The sequence below is a fragment of the Ursus maritimus genome, unplaced genomic scaffold (assembly GCF_017311325.1).
Source record: "Ursus maritimus isolate PB19 unplaced genomic scaffold, ASM1731132v1 scaffold_28, whole genome shotgun sequence".
Classification (NCBI taxonomy): Eukaryota; Metazoa; Chordata; class Mammalia; order Carnivora; family Ursidae; genus Ursus; species Ursus maritimus.
Window position 1 is genome coordinate 11,448,444 of NW_024425341.1, and position 11,935 is coordinate 11,460,378.

Consider the following 11,935-nt stretch of genomic DNA (forward strand, 5'->3'; position numbering starts at 1 on the left):
CCACTCAGGGTAACCCGTACCTTGCAGTTTTGCTCCTCTGTGCGAGCCCACCGACAGAGCAGGCTGGTCGCTGGTTTTAGTTCTCGTTCCTATTATTTAACCTCAAGGAAGAGTTTGGTGCCCCCCTCTTGCAGCCTTCACTTCACTCCCCAGGTTCCCACCCGTCTCTGCCCCCTGCTCTCCTAAGATCCTTCTTTACTGACGATATTGGGATTGTCCGACATGGGGAGTTAACTCATTGTCTTTCCACTCCCTGTCAGCCTTCTTCTATTGTTTTTAGCACAGAACACTGTAATAAGCTCCTAACTGCACAACCCCATCCTTTTTCCCATTCCAACCCAGCACTGGTATTATTCCAAAGACCATGTTCCTCTCTTGCTTAAAAATCTTCAGGTTTCCCCCTTGCTGCTAAAGGATTTGACCTGCCAGGAGTGGCTGTTTTCCACCCATACCCCATTTTGTCTGACAACTAATTCTTTGCTCAGGTCATCTTCCCTGTCTTGAGGGCCTTCTCTCCCTCACTGTCACATGATCGAATCTTATCTTACCTTAGAGGCAAGCTCAAAACCCATCTCAGACAAGAAGTTGTCCCTAAACCCTCCTGCTACAACCTCTGTTTTCTTATAGCTCTTGAATACTCTTGCAACCTTTATAACTTCCCATCCTGTATTAGGGTTGACACACAAAGCTGTAAGCTCCTTCAGGGTTAAAGCCCCCAGCAACAGCACAGCACGAGACACCTGTTGGGCTATTCCAGATGCTTTTATGACGAACGGCAGGGACATAGCTAACAGAGGCAAAAAAGAGAAATCGTTAGATAAACACACACGGCAGATCACACAGCAGTAGTAAGTACAAGGAAACGGGGGCCTCGGGGACGACTAGAACTAAAGACCTGAATTCAACCGCACACAAACTCTATGTCTTTACTTCTCTCAACATGCGTGGCCCTGAGAACTCTCGAGATTCATGTACAGGCTTCCACCTCCAAAGAAAGCTTAGATTCAAGTTTCCATTTGAAATAAATCTTAGAGACCTACTCTGATTGGTCCAGCCTGGGTCGAAGTATCTGTCCCTGGACCAGTCAGCGACGGCCAGGGGATGGGCGGACTCCGTCTATTAGGAGCTCACGCCTGAGTTCTGGAGCCATTTTTAGAAAAGAGGAATCTTCATGAGCCGGGCAGGCAGCCCAAGAATTATAGCAGGCTTGTGTCCAATAACTTTTATAACAAACACGTGTTGTTAATATTTATATTAATTGATAAGAATTATGCAGTAGTGCCATAAAGAGTCAATCACCACTTAGGGTGGTTCTTTGTTATTTAACAATGTACCTTATTCTTACCTATCCATTAAAGTAAGACTTTTAATAGTTCCACTTGGCCAATCTAATTCCAATTAGAATATATACTTATAGGAAATTCATTCTTCCTTAAAGGACCTTTGGAATCATACTTTCCTCTCTTCTACCTAGGCCTTACCTCCTGCTAAAATGGGTTGATGAAGTTTCCAGGTGTATATATCTGGTCCCCCAACAACAACAAAAATGGCATCAGGCCCAACTACACCTTTTTATTATTGTACAAATTCCTCTGTATATTGATCAATTTCCTCTCTTCCACCTTCACCAACATCCTATACCTTGAATCCCAGAATTTGTGGATTTGCTATATGGAGAGTATCTTTGTTTCCTTTGCTTACATTGGCCATTATTCATTATGAAGAATTATGGACATATTCCTTAAGATTGGCTTTGCCGGCACGGTCCCTTACGGCCGGGGCTGTGTGACTCAGATTGGAAAGTATGTCAAGGATGAGGGAATTTTTGTTACTTTGAGCTTTTTCATACTTTGAGATCTTTAATATCCAGAGCAGTCATTTTGACCCCTTTTATCAATACCACCTCCACTGAAAGTCCGTAATAACTGAATTACCCAGAACCTCTGTTTCTCGAGTCCTTGAGAGCTGGGGGTGGTGATGGGGTGGGAGATGGCACAAAAAATCTTTTATTTCAACTGAACACTATAGCTAGGGGAGAAAAGGTGTGAAGAGATGTAAGACTAGGAGAGAGTGGACCTTTAACGCTTTACGCAGTAGCCGAACATCTATACGAAAAGGAGATTAATTTACCCAGATGACATGCAGATCAACTATCTAAACAATAAACTGAATATTTTTTCCATAGATTTGGAGTCGCCAAATTTAGCAAATAAAGATATAAGATGCCCAGTTAAATTTGAATTTGAGATAAACAATGATTTTTTTTTTTTTAGTATAAGTATGTCCCATGTAACACATAGGACATACTTGTACTAAAAAATATTTGTAGTTTATCTGAAATTCAAATTTAACCAGGTGTCCTGTATTTTATCTGGTAATTCTACTTAGATTAAATATTCTGGCCTTGTATAGACATAGTCTGAATTTTATTTTTTATCCAATAATCATTTTTTAAAGATATTTATCCACAGAAATGAAGCCCTTCCCATGGCTTATCTACCTTTCCACCACCTTTGAAATGGAAATTTAGACTGCTCTTCTCAATTTCAAACTTTCTTCCAAAAGGCCCACACCCTTAGCGTGCGGCACTAACGCTTCACAGTTTAATCAATAGATAAATTGAGTTAATTCTCTATTCTGTTAGTATGCTATTAATTTGATTGTTTCTAATTTTTTTTTTTTTTTTGCCATCTTATACCTTAATTTGACCATCAACCATTAGTTCTCATCCACATTAACCATCTGCAGATTTTGGAAAGTGGTGACAAGTACATAGGTAACCAACGTAGAGAGCTTGCTTGGTGACTCTTCATCCTCCTTATGTTTTTCTGGACAACAGCACACGGATACGGTATGGAACATTCCTTATTCCTTTGGCCCAGACAGCTTTGTTAAGCCTGGTGTCAGTGGGTACCTCTGGAGTTCCCATGTCCTTCATGGCAAATTTCTGGATCTCTTTGAGTGCCCGAGGGGCTCCTTGAAACCCACTCCATGAATGCGTTGTGAATGTTGATGTGTATTCTCTGGTCACTACCACGTTGATGGCAGAATGGCCCTTCTGCTTGCGACCCTTGTTTGAGCGAGCCATTCTGCTGGGCCCTGGTTGGAAAAGTTCATTGCTTCTAATTTTGAATACACTGTAGTGCTTAGTCCAGCATCAGAACATATGGTAAGAACTACATAGAGGTGATGTAGTCGTCTATTCAAGGACTGCTTGTCCAGCGCATATTTCATGTGTTGTACTTTTCTAGGCTCTACAAGATGCTCAAACATATATGAAATTCATTCAACAACTCTTTATGCAAAGTCTACTGGGCCAGGCCATTAGTCAAGGTGCTAGGAGTGCTACAGAGTTTCCATGCTTGAGGGATTCCAACACTGAGGAAGAACACATCAGATAAGGTGGTAAAAAGAACCAAGATCCCCAACCCCAAGGGACATGGTGTTCCACTAACTACCAGGGTTTTGGTTTTGCTGAATAATGTATACAAACTGGTTAAAGGCTGACTTTCTTAAGATAACAAAGAGAACTTTTAAAGTTGGGTGGGAGAAAAGAAGCAATGGGCAGAGGTGGGCTCTTTGGTAGCAAGAGGAAACATGTCTGATGGGGTAATGAATGAAGTTTCTGCTTGGTGATATGTATGGGGTGTGACCCCTCTTTCATAGGCTCTGAAGAATCTTCACTAGAATACCAATTTTCTTATTAATGTGTTGAAGTATTAGATGTGTTTTAGAGGATATGACATAGTGGTGAGTAGGGCCTCAAAGTGAATGTAAAGTAAGAGCCAAGGCTCCCCGTGGGAGGCCCACTGCATCTGGGTTACATCCTGGGGATCCTCATCTTGCATATTTGATAGAAGTTAAAGAATCCAGCTGCATTTTAGGTTGTTGTTCCTAAGAAGACAACTCACCATCCATGCCAAACATTTGGATTTTTGTGTAACAGAGTGAAGATACTTCTGGCATGAGCTGCAATGGTTCTTGGCATCAGTTAAGTTTCTTTTGTTTCAAGCGAATCAAGGCCAGTTAGGCAAGGAAAAAAAAGGAAGATGTGGGGGAAGGGCTTGGTGGCAGAATGTGTTAGAGGCACGTGGGAGAGCTTACAGCTGGAAGAGCTGACCAGCTAGGCCTAGAGAAAGACAGGGGGACAGGGACCAAGGGCCTCCCCCAGGGACCTTGGCCAGCGCTTATGGATATTTTGGGGGTCTGCTGCTATCATGTGTTTTAGCCCTATTTACTTGTCATCTCTGTTCATGTTCCCAAGTTCCTGTGAGAGAATCTGATTAGTACAGCTGGAGTCAAGGGCCTCTACTCTTTGTGGCAGAATCGTTTAAGTTGGCCAGTCTCCTCTTTTCATGTCTTTAACATAGATCAAAACTAGGTGGAAATGGTGTAATCTGGGATGCTTATGCTGTGTGTCCCTCTTTTGGTTTCACTGAGGGTCCTAAATTATTCCCTCTCTCTGACATGCACTAATTTGGAAGTTATATGCACTCTGCTTCTACTCTTTTGGTGAGAGTAGAAAAATTCCAACTTGCACCCGTAACCCACCAAAGTCTAAGTTAATCAATATCTTTTTTTTTTAAGATTTTTTTTTTTTAAATTTATTTGACAGAGAGAGACACAGCGAGAGAGAGGGAATACAAGCAGGGCGAGTGGGAGAGGAAGAAGCAGGCTTCCCACTGAGCAGGGAGCCTGATGCGGGGCTCGATCCCAGGACCCTGAGATCATGACCCGAGCCGCAGGCTGACACTTAACAGCTGAGCCACCCAGGCAACCCTAAGTTAATCAATATCTTGACTCAACTCCCAGGCAATACAAAAACCTTAGAATGCTTACTCCTTACCTACTTATAAATTAATTACTTACTCCCTTACTCCTTACCTATTTATAAATTAATTTTTTCATATATTTTAAGTCAACCATTAAAAGACAACCAAAAATTGTGAATTACGACTTTATATTTATAGTCAATGTTCATTTGCCCCTGCCATTTGCTTTGCTCTTTGCTTTTTTTGTATCTCAAACATTCCATATAGGATCTTTTATTAATTTTTTATTTTTTGTTCTGCCTCAGGTACATGCTTTAGCATTTCCTTTAGGAGCTTTTGTTAGTGATGAACTAACATTTTGTTCTTATTCTTGAAAGACTTTTTTCCCCCCACTGGATAGATAAATTCTAGGTTGCAAATTATTTCTCTCAGTGCACTGAAGCCCTATCACTGTTTTTCTAGCTTCCATTGTTTGCTTTTGAAAATCTGCTGTCAGTAGAGCTGCTGCTGGTCCTTTAAAGGCAATCTTTTCTCTCTCTCTCTTTTTTTTTCTGGCTGCTTTTAAGATTTTTCTCCTTATCTTTAGTTTTCTGCCACTTCACTATGAAGTGCCTAAGTATGTTTTACTTAATCCTGCTTGGGATTTGATGCGTTTTCCAAATCTCTGCAGAAGTATCTGGCAGTTCTGAAAATGTTTAGTTATCATGACTTTAAATATTTCCTACTTGGTTTTTTTTTCCCTCTCCCTCTTTCTAGAAATCCTATTTAACATTCTCTTGCATGTCTCTCAACACCTCTTTCCCAGTTTTCATCTTTTGATTCTGTGTTGCATTTAGAAAAAATTATTTTGCTCTTTCACTAATAGTTTCTCTAATTGTGTTTAATTGATCCCCTGAGTTTTTAATTTTGATTAAAACTTAAAGTTAGTTATTTTTTAAGTCTACTGACACTTTTTACAGTTTACCATTCCATGCAGATATTTCTTTTTTATTTTATTTGAGAGAGAGAGAGAGGGCATGAGTAAAGGAGAGGGCAAACTCCCCACTGAGCAGGGAGCGTGATGTGGGGCTCAATCCCAGGACCCCAGGATCATGACCTGAGCCGAAGACAGATGCTTAACTGACTGAGCCACTCAGGCACCCCACCATGCAGATATTTCTTAATTCTATTTTAAACACTAAGCATGGATGCTTTGTAATTTATAACTGCTAATTCAATAATCTAACATCTACATGGGTCTTTTTTGTGGCTCTCTGTTACTTCCATCGGTTTCCTTGTGTGCTTGAATATTTTTAATTATATGCTGTTCGCTGCCCTTACAAAATTATTTGTGGAGATGTTCTATGGTCTAAAATGAAGGTGCCCTTCTTCAAGGAGAATTTGAATTTACTTCTTTTACACAGGTGGGTACCCTTCTGTCTGTTACCACTTTAAGCTTCATTCAGGATTTAAGATTTCTTAGACCACTCAAGTCTTTTGAATCCACAGGAGTAACTACCTGTAGTTACAACTTCTTGTCGATTTTGGTTTTCTCCTTTGCTCCTTCTGGTCCAATTAAATCTCCTCACACTCCCTGGGGATGAAAGCAGAAAGGTGGCTTTGCTGTTAAGAGTCCCACATAACGAGAAGGCTTCCATTAAATCTTGGTGTTCAGAGGACCGTGGACCTAGTGTCTGTCCCTCTCTCACCAAGAGTTGTGAAAACCACTGCTCAGGGTCTCAGACCAGCTTGGCAAATTCCATCAGGACAAAAGTAGCTCTGAGTGCACAATTTACTCTGGGTTTTTGCTTTCTTTTAGCTTTTGGCCTGATATTTCTTTCCTATCTCATCAGTGATGTGATGCTTTTATGAAGATCTTAAAACTTTTTTATTCATTATTTTTAGATGCTCTTCGCCAAAGGGTATCTCCCAATAACCCGGCTTACTGTTAAGGACAACATCTGGCCACACGGAGTGGCTGCTGCTCAGGCCGTCTGTCGATTTAGCCCCTCTCTGGGAGGTTAACACAGCAGCCTCTAGAGTGAGGCAAGGGCATCTGCTCTGTGCCAGTCAAATGTTTAATGATCTTTGGAGAACTCATTTTAGGACTGTCTTGAGCCAAAGAATTCTAAAAAGACTTGGAGATTCTCAGAATTTCCATTCTGGAGTCTCTTAAATTCTTCTTTCATCCTGCACTGCAAGCGTTCACTCCATATCTAAACCACATTCTTGGGAAGAGACCCATCCGACGGGCGGCCAGCCTGCTGTAGTCCTTTCCCGTGGTCTCTGGCTTTCATTGTGGTGATTATGCGGAGTGCTCACCACACTTTCTTCCTCCTGAGTACAGTCTGCCTGAAGAAAGATGGGCGTGTGCGCCTCACAAAGTTAAGTGCTGTCCTGTCTTATTTCAGAACCCGCGCTATGCGTAGAGCGGGTGGGAGAGAAGACAGAGAAGCGAGCTAGATGGGACGGAAGAAGATCTTCTGGGAGAAATGGAAAATTGGTTTTTTCTGCTCTTAGTTTTCAAATGCTCATTCCTGTGTCTTCATAACATTTTCAATAGGTTAATAATTTCTCGTTATTGTGTTGAATTGTCTCTGTGTTGGGGAGGTTGCTAAAAAATTAGTGAATACGATGTCAAGATTGGCATTAGATTACCCATGGAAAACTGACCACAACTGCTTTACTGTTTTGTTTGCCTGCTTGGCCCCTGTTGCTATTTGAGTTTGCAACCCTTGATAAGGACGTTAGTATTAGGTGCCTAAGAGAAGGAGCCCAGTGAAGAGATGAGTAACTTCCATTTAAATAGCACATGGGATTCTTTAGCCAGGGAGACCTTGAAATCAGGTGTTGGAGAAGACAGAGATGATCATTGTTTACAGCTTTAGACCCAGGTTTCACAAGCATTTATGGAGGACCTACTGTGCCCTAGGCACCAGGCTGGATATTTTTAAAACCGCAATCCATTAAATTCAGAACAAAAGAATTATGCCCCTTCTTTGGTGCGGAGCAGAGAGATGTGAAAAAAGTGAACTATTTTAGGACTAAGGAAGGAAGAAAGGTTCTCAATAGACATTATCCCATGTAGGGAAAAATATTTCAGGAATATTTCCTGGAGGCTCAAGGGCACATTTTAAAACTTAACTTTGAATAATACACTACTCAGTTAAGCCTTTGGTTTTTCTAAAGAATGTGGTAAGAGTCTGGGACATAAGAGATTTACATTTTCTCCATATTAGTTCATCTCACATGTTAACTTTAAGGGAAGATTGTGCAATGTGCTGTTTCTGTGAAACCCACTGTTCATGGGTTAAGGATTCTCAGCACACAGCACAAAAAGTAGTGTGCAATTCTGCTAAGGAAGGAGGCACCATGTGTCTATATGGGACGTTTTTCTACCAGGAACAGGGCCCTCCTTACTTCCCTGTGATGGCATGTATTACACACTATGTTCCACTCTAGCTACTTGTGCATGTCTTCTGCCTCGTGCTAAATCTCTGGTTTCTTCTGGGGTGTTAGTTTATCATAGCACCTAGCTCAGTGAGTTCCCGTTATCAGCAGTAAATAGTAAGAAGCAGGATGGAATATAAAGATATAAGTACTAGACCTGGTCTGCCACTCAAGACAGGATAAACTCAAGTGGAGCACATGCTTGTTCTTTTTCTCTACTCGTTTTGTTCACCCTTCCTTTTAATCAAGAACCCCAGTTCTCTGGTGTCTGGGTTAAGCGTCAACTTGGGCTCAGGTCATGATCTCAGGGTCCTGGGATCAAGCCCCGGGTAGGGCTCCCTGCTCAGTGGGGAGTCTGCTTCTCCCTCTCCCTCTGCCCCTCCCCTTGCCTGTGCTCTCTTTCTCTCTCAAATAAATAAATAAAATTTTAAAAAGAAAACAACAACAACAAAAAAAGGAATCCCAGTTTTCTGGGCACCTGGATGGCTCAGTCGGTCAAGCTTCTGACTCTTGGTTTTTGTTCAGGTCATGATCTCAGGGTGGTGAGACTGAGCCCCATGTAGGGCTCTGTGCTCAAGGCAGAGTCTGCTTGAGATTCTTTCTCTCTCCCTCTGCCCCTCTCTCCTCTCATGCTCTCTCTCTCATTCTCTAAAATAAATAAATAAATAAATCTTTATTTAAAAAATGAATCCCAGTTCTCATCAGGCTTCCTTGCTCAAGCAGTCAATGCCCTTTGGGAAAATCTGACCCTACTCTTGGCTCCAGGAATGTATTAGTCAGCATTCTCCAGAGAAACAGAACTGACAGAAAAAGAGAGAGAGAGAAATTAATAAAGAACTAGCTATGTGATTATGGAGGCTCAGAAATCCCAGTCTGCTGTCTGCAACTGGGGAACCAGGGGAGCTGATGGTGTAAGTTCCATTCTGTGTACAGGAAGAAACCAACGACGCGGCTTGAAATCAGGTACAGAGGAATTCTTCCTTATACCACCTTTTATTCTAGTCAGGCCTCCAACAGATCGGACGAGGCCCACCCACACTGGGGAGGGCAATCTGCTTTATTCAGCCTACTGACTCATATGTTAATCTCATCCAGAAACACCCTCGCAGATACACCCAAAATGAAGTTTAACCAAATGTCTGGGAGGCCCCTGGCCCAGTCAAGTTAACCATCACAAGGGACGAATCCAGTTTGGCTTAAGCGAATCACCACTGTTGGCTACAGTGATGGGTCAAAGATGGGCAAGTATCCCACTCTAGGCCAGTGAAATGCGAGGTGAGGGGACGTTTGCTAGAGATTGCGAGGACAGAAACTTTTTCACTTTCTATGGAAGTGATGTACAGAGAAGCTCCTCTGCACCTGGCCATGAATGGAAAAGTCCGTGAGAGTTGCTGGTGATCATCTTGTGACGACAGAGAAGCTGGCCTTAAGCTCTTAACAGGCAGTGTGGAAGGCAGAGAAAGACGTGAAAATAAGCTGGACCGTTCTTGAGATTCCTGAGCCTGGGATCCAGGTTTGCCTGAAAACACCAGATATCTGGACTTTTTCAGTTACAAGAGCCAGTAAATCCCTCCATTGTGTCAACCAGTTGGGGTGGGATTTTCCGTCACCTGCAACAAAAAGATTCCTAACGAATACAGTTGGGGTTTAGGTGTTAGGATCACTGAGGACCCCTTTCAGCTTTTAACATTCAGTGAGTCTCTTAAGAACTCTACCAGATGGGGCGCCTGGGTGGCGCAGTCGTTAAGCATTTGCCTTTGGCTCAGGGCATGATCCTGGCATTATGGGATCGAGCCCCGCATCAGGCTCCTCCACTGGGAGCCTGCTTCTTCCTCTCCCACACCCCCTGCTTGTGTTCCCTCTCTCGCTGGCTGTCTCTCTCTGTCAAATAAATAAATAAAATCTTAAAAAAAAAAAGAACTCTATCAGAAAAGAAAACCATTTTTATTATGAAAAGTGAGCATTCAGTAGATATTAACCAAGTTGGAGCTCCAATATCAAGAAGGCATGTCCACTGGGCCGCACAGACTGCCCCCCCCCCCATGCCCCGCTGGCAGGGTGGAGCAGAGCTAGAGGAGGACTGGTAGGGGTCCTACAGCTGGAGGGGCGGGACTGACTCTGGGTGCTAAGAATACATGAAGACGATGCACAAAAATCTCCGCCTTCACGGCGCTTACGTTCTAGTTGAGCTCGACAGACGAGAAACAAATACGTGAGCAAATAAGGAAATAGCCAAAAATATAGTATGCTGGAGAGTCGTAAGTACTCTGGAGAAAAGGGTATGGGGAGTGCAATTTTAAACAGTGTGGGTGATGGAAGAAGGTGTGTTAGCTCTCTGGGGCTGCTCTAACGAAGTCCCACAAATGGAGTGGCTTAAATAGCAGAAATTAACGTTCTCACAGAAATGTGAACTCACAGTGTCAGCAGGGTGTGTTCCTTCCACGGGTGGCAAGGGAGGCCTGGCTCCACATCTGTCTCCTGGCTTCTGGTAACCTCAGGCCATCTTCTCCCTGGGTCTTCACAGCGTCTTCCCTTTGCATGTGTCTGTCTCTGTGTCTAAATTTCCCCTTTCTATAAGAACACCAGTCATGGGACGCCTGGGTGGCACAGTCAGTTAAGCATCTCCCTTCGGCTTGGGTCATGATCTCAGGGTCCCGGGATCGAGTCCTGCACCAGGCCCCACCTCGGCAGCTCTTCCCCCTGCCCCTCTTCCTGCTCGTGCTCTCTCTCTCAAACAAATAAATAAAATCTCTAAGAAATATATTTAAAAAGATGCCTATAGAATTTTGTCATCACCTCTTGCTACACTCCTTCCACAATTAGCTTCGGTATGGGACCGTCATTGGTAGTTTTAATTCAAATTTTCTTAGTTTTTAAAATGCTCTCCTGCCAGTGAAAATTAGAGAAGAAAAAATGGGCACATTTTTCTGAAATTAGAATTTAGAGCAAGGGTACCTGTCTTCAGTGGAAATCTGACAACAACTGATGTAGTCCCACATTAGGGAAGTATCATCCCAGCCTCAAAGTTCTGTCTGATTTATGCCCTGTCAACTCACATCAGGAGTGAAACAAGCAATTCTTGAAACTTCCATGGAATCATCCTTGACCTCCTGCTTTCAACTTATCTCCAGGCTGGAAAGGTCTCTTGAACCATCAGCCATCACCCGGACCCTGAGGGCCTCCCCCTGTCTCTTCCATTTCACTGTGGCCTCAGATAACAATCCTTTCCAGACAGGTTTAGTTCCCACCAGGTTTGGAAGGCTTTAGAGCAAAACTGAGTGTGAATAAGACCTAAGTCCCTTCCTTCCCTTCAGTTCCTCTTCCTTTCACGGGTCACACCTCACTCAGCTGGAGGGGGCTGGAGGTTTTCTGCTCAGGACTCCCAAGATTCCATCTAATTTGGTCCAGGCTTGTCGGGAGACTAAGTTCTTTGTTCCCGTCCTCCTTGTGGCTCTGGGCACCCTTCCTCGCTGCCCCATCCCTGCAACAGTCTCCTCCTTGTCTGTCGAAAGCCTTTCCAGATCCAAATCCTCATGTAAGACTCTGGCCCTGTAGCTATTTTGGGGTGCCACGTACCCTTGGCCTTTCCCTCAGGCCGGGACGGGAAAACAGAACATGCTTAAAGGATAGCAGAGGGAGAGAAAGAACAAATAGCAGTTAGTTCCAGAGCCTTGCATTTTGTGGGGTTTTCAAAATAGTAATGTTTACACAGCTTCCTTTCTAGGGCTCCCTTC

At 43.1% G+C, this 11,935-nt stretch overlaps 1 pseudogene; it reads right to left on the reverse strand.

Annotated features, from left to right (window-relative positions):
- Nucleotides 1–2,557: 2,557 nt before the first annotated feature.
- LOC103659086 lies at nt 2,558–3,265 on the reverse strand (annotated as a pseudogene).
- Nucleotides 3,266–11,935: the final 8,670 nt, after the last annotated feature.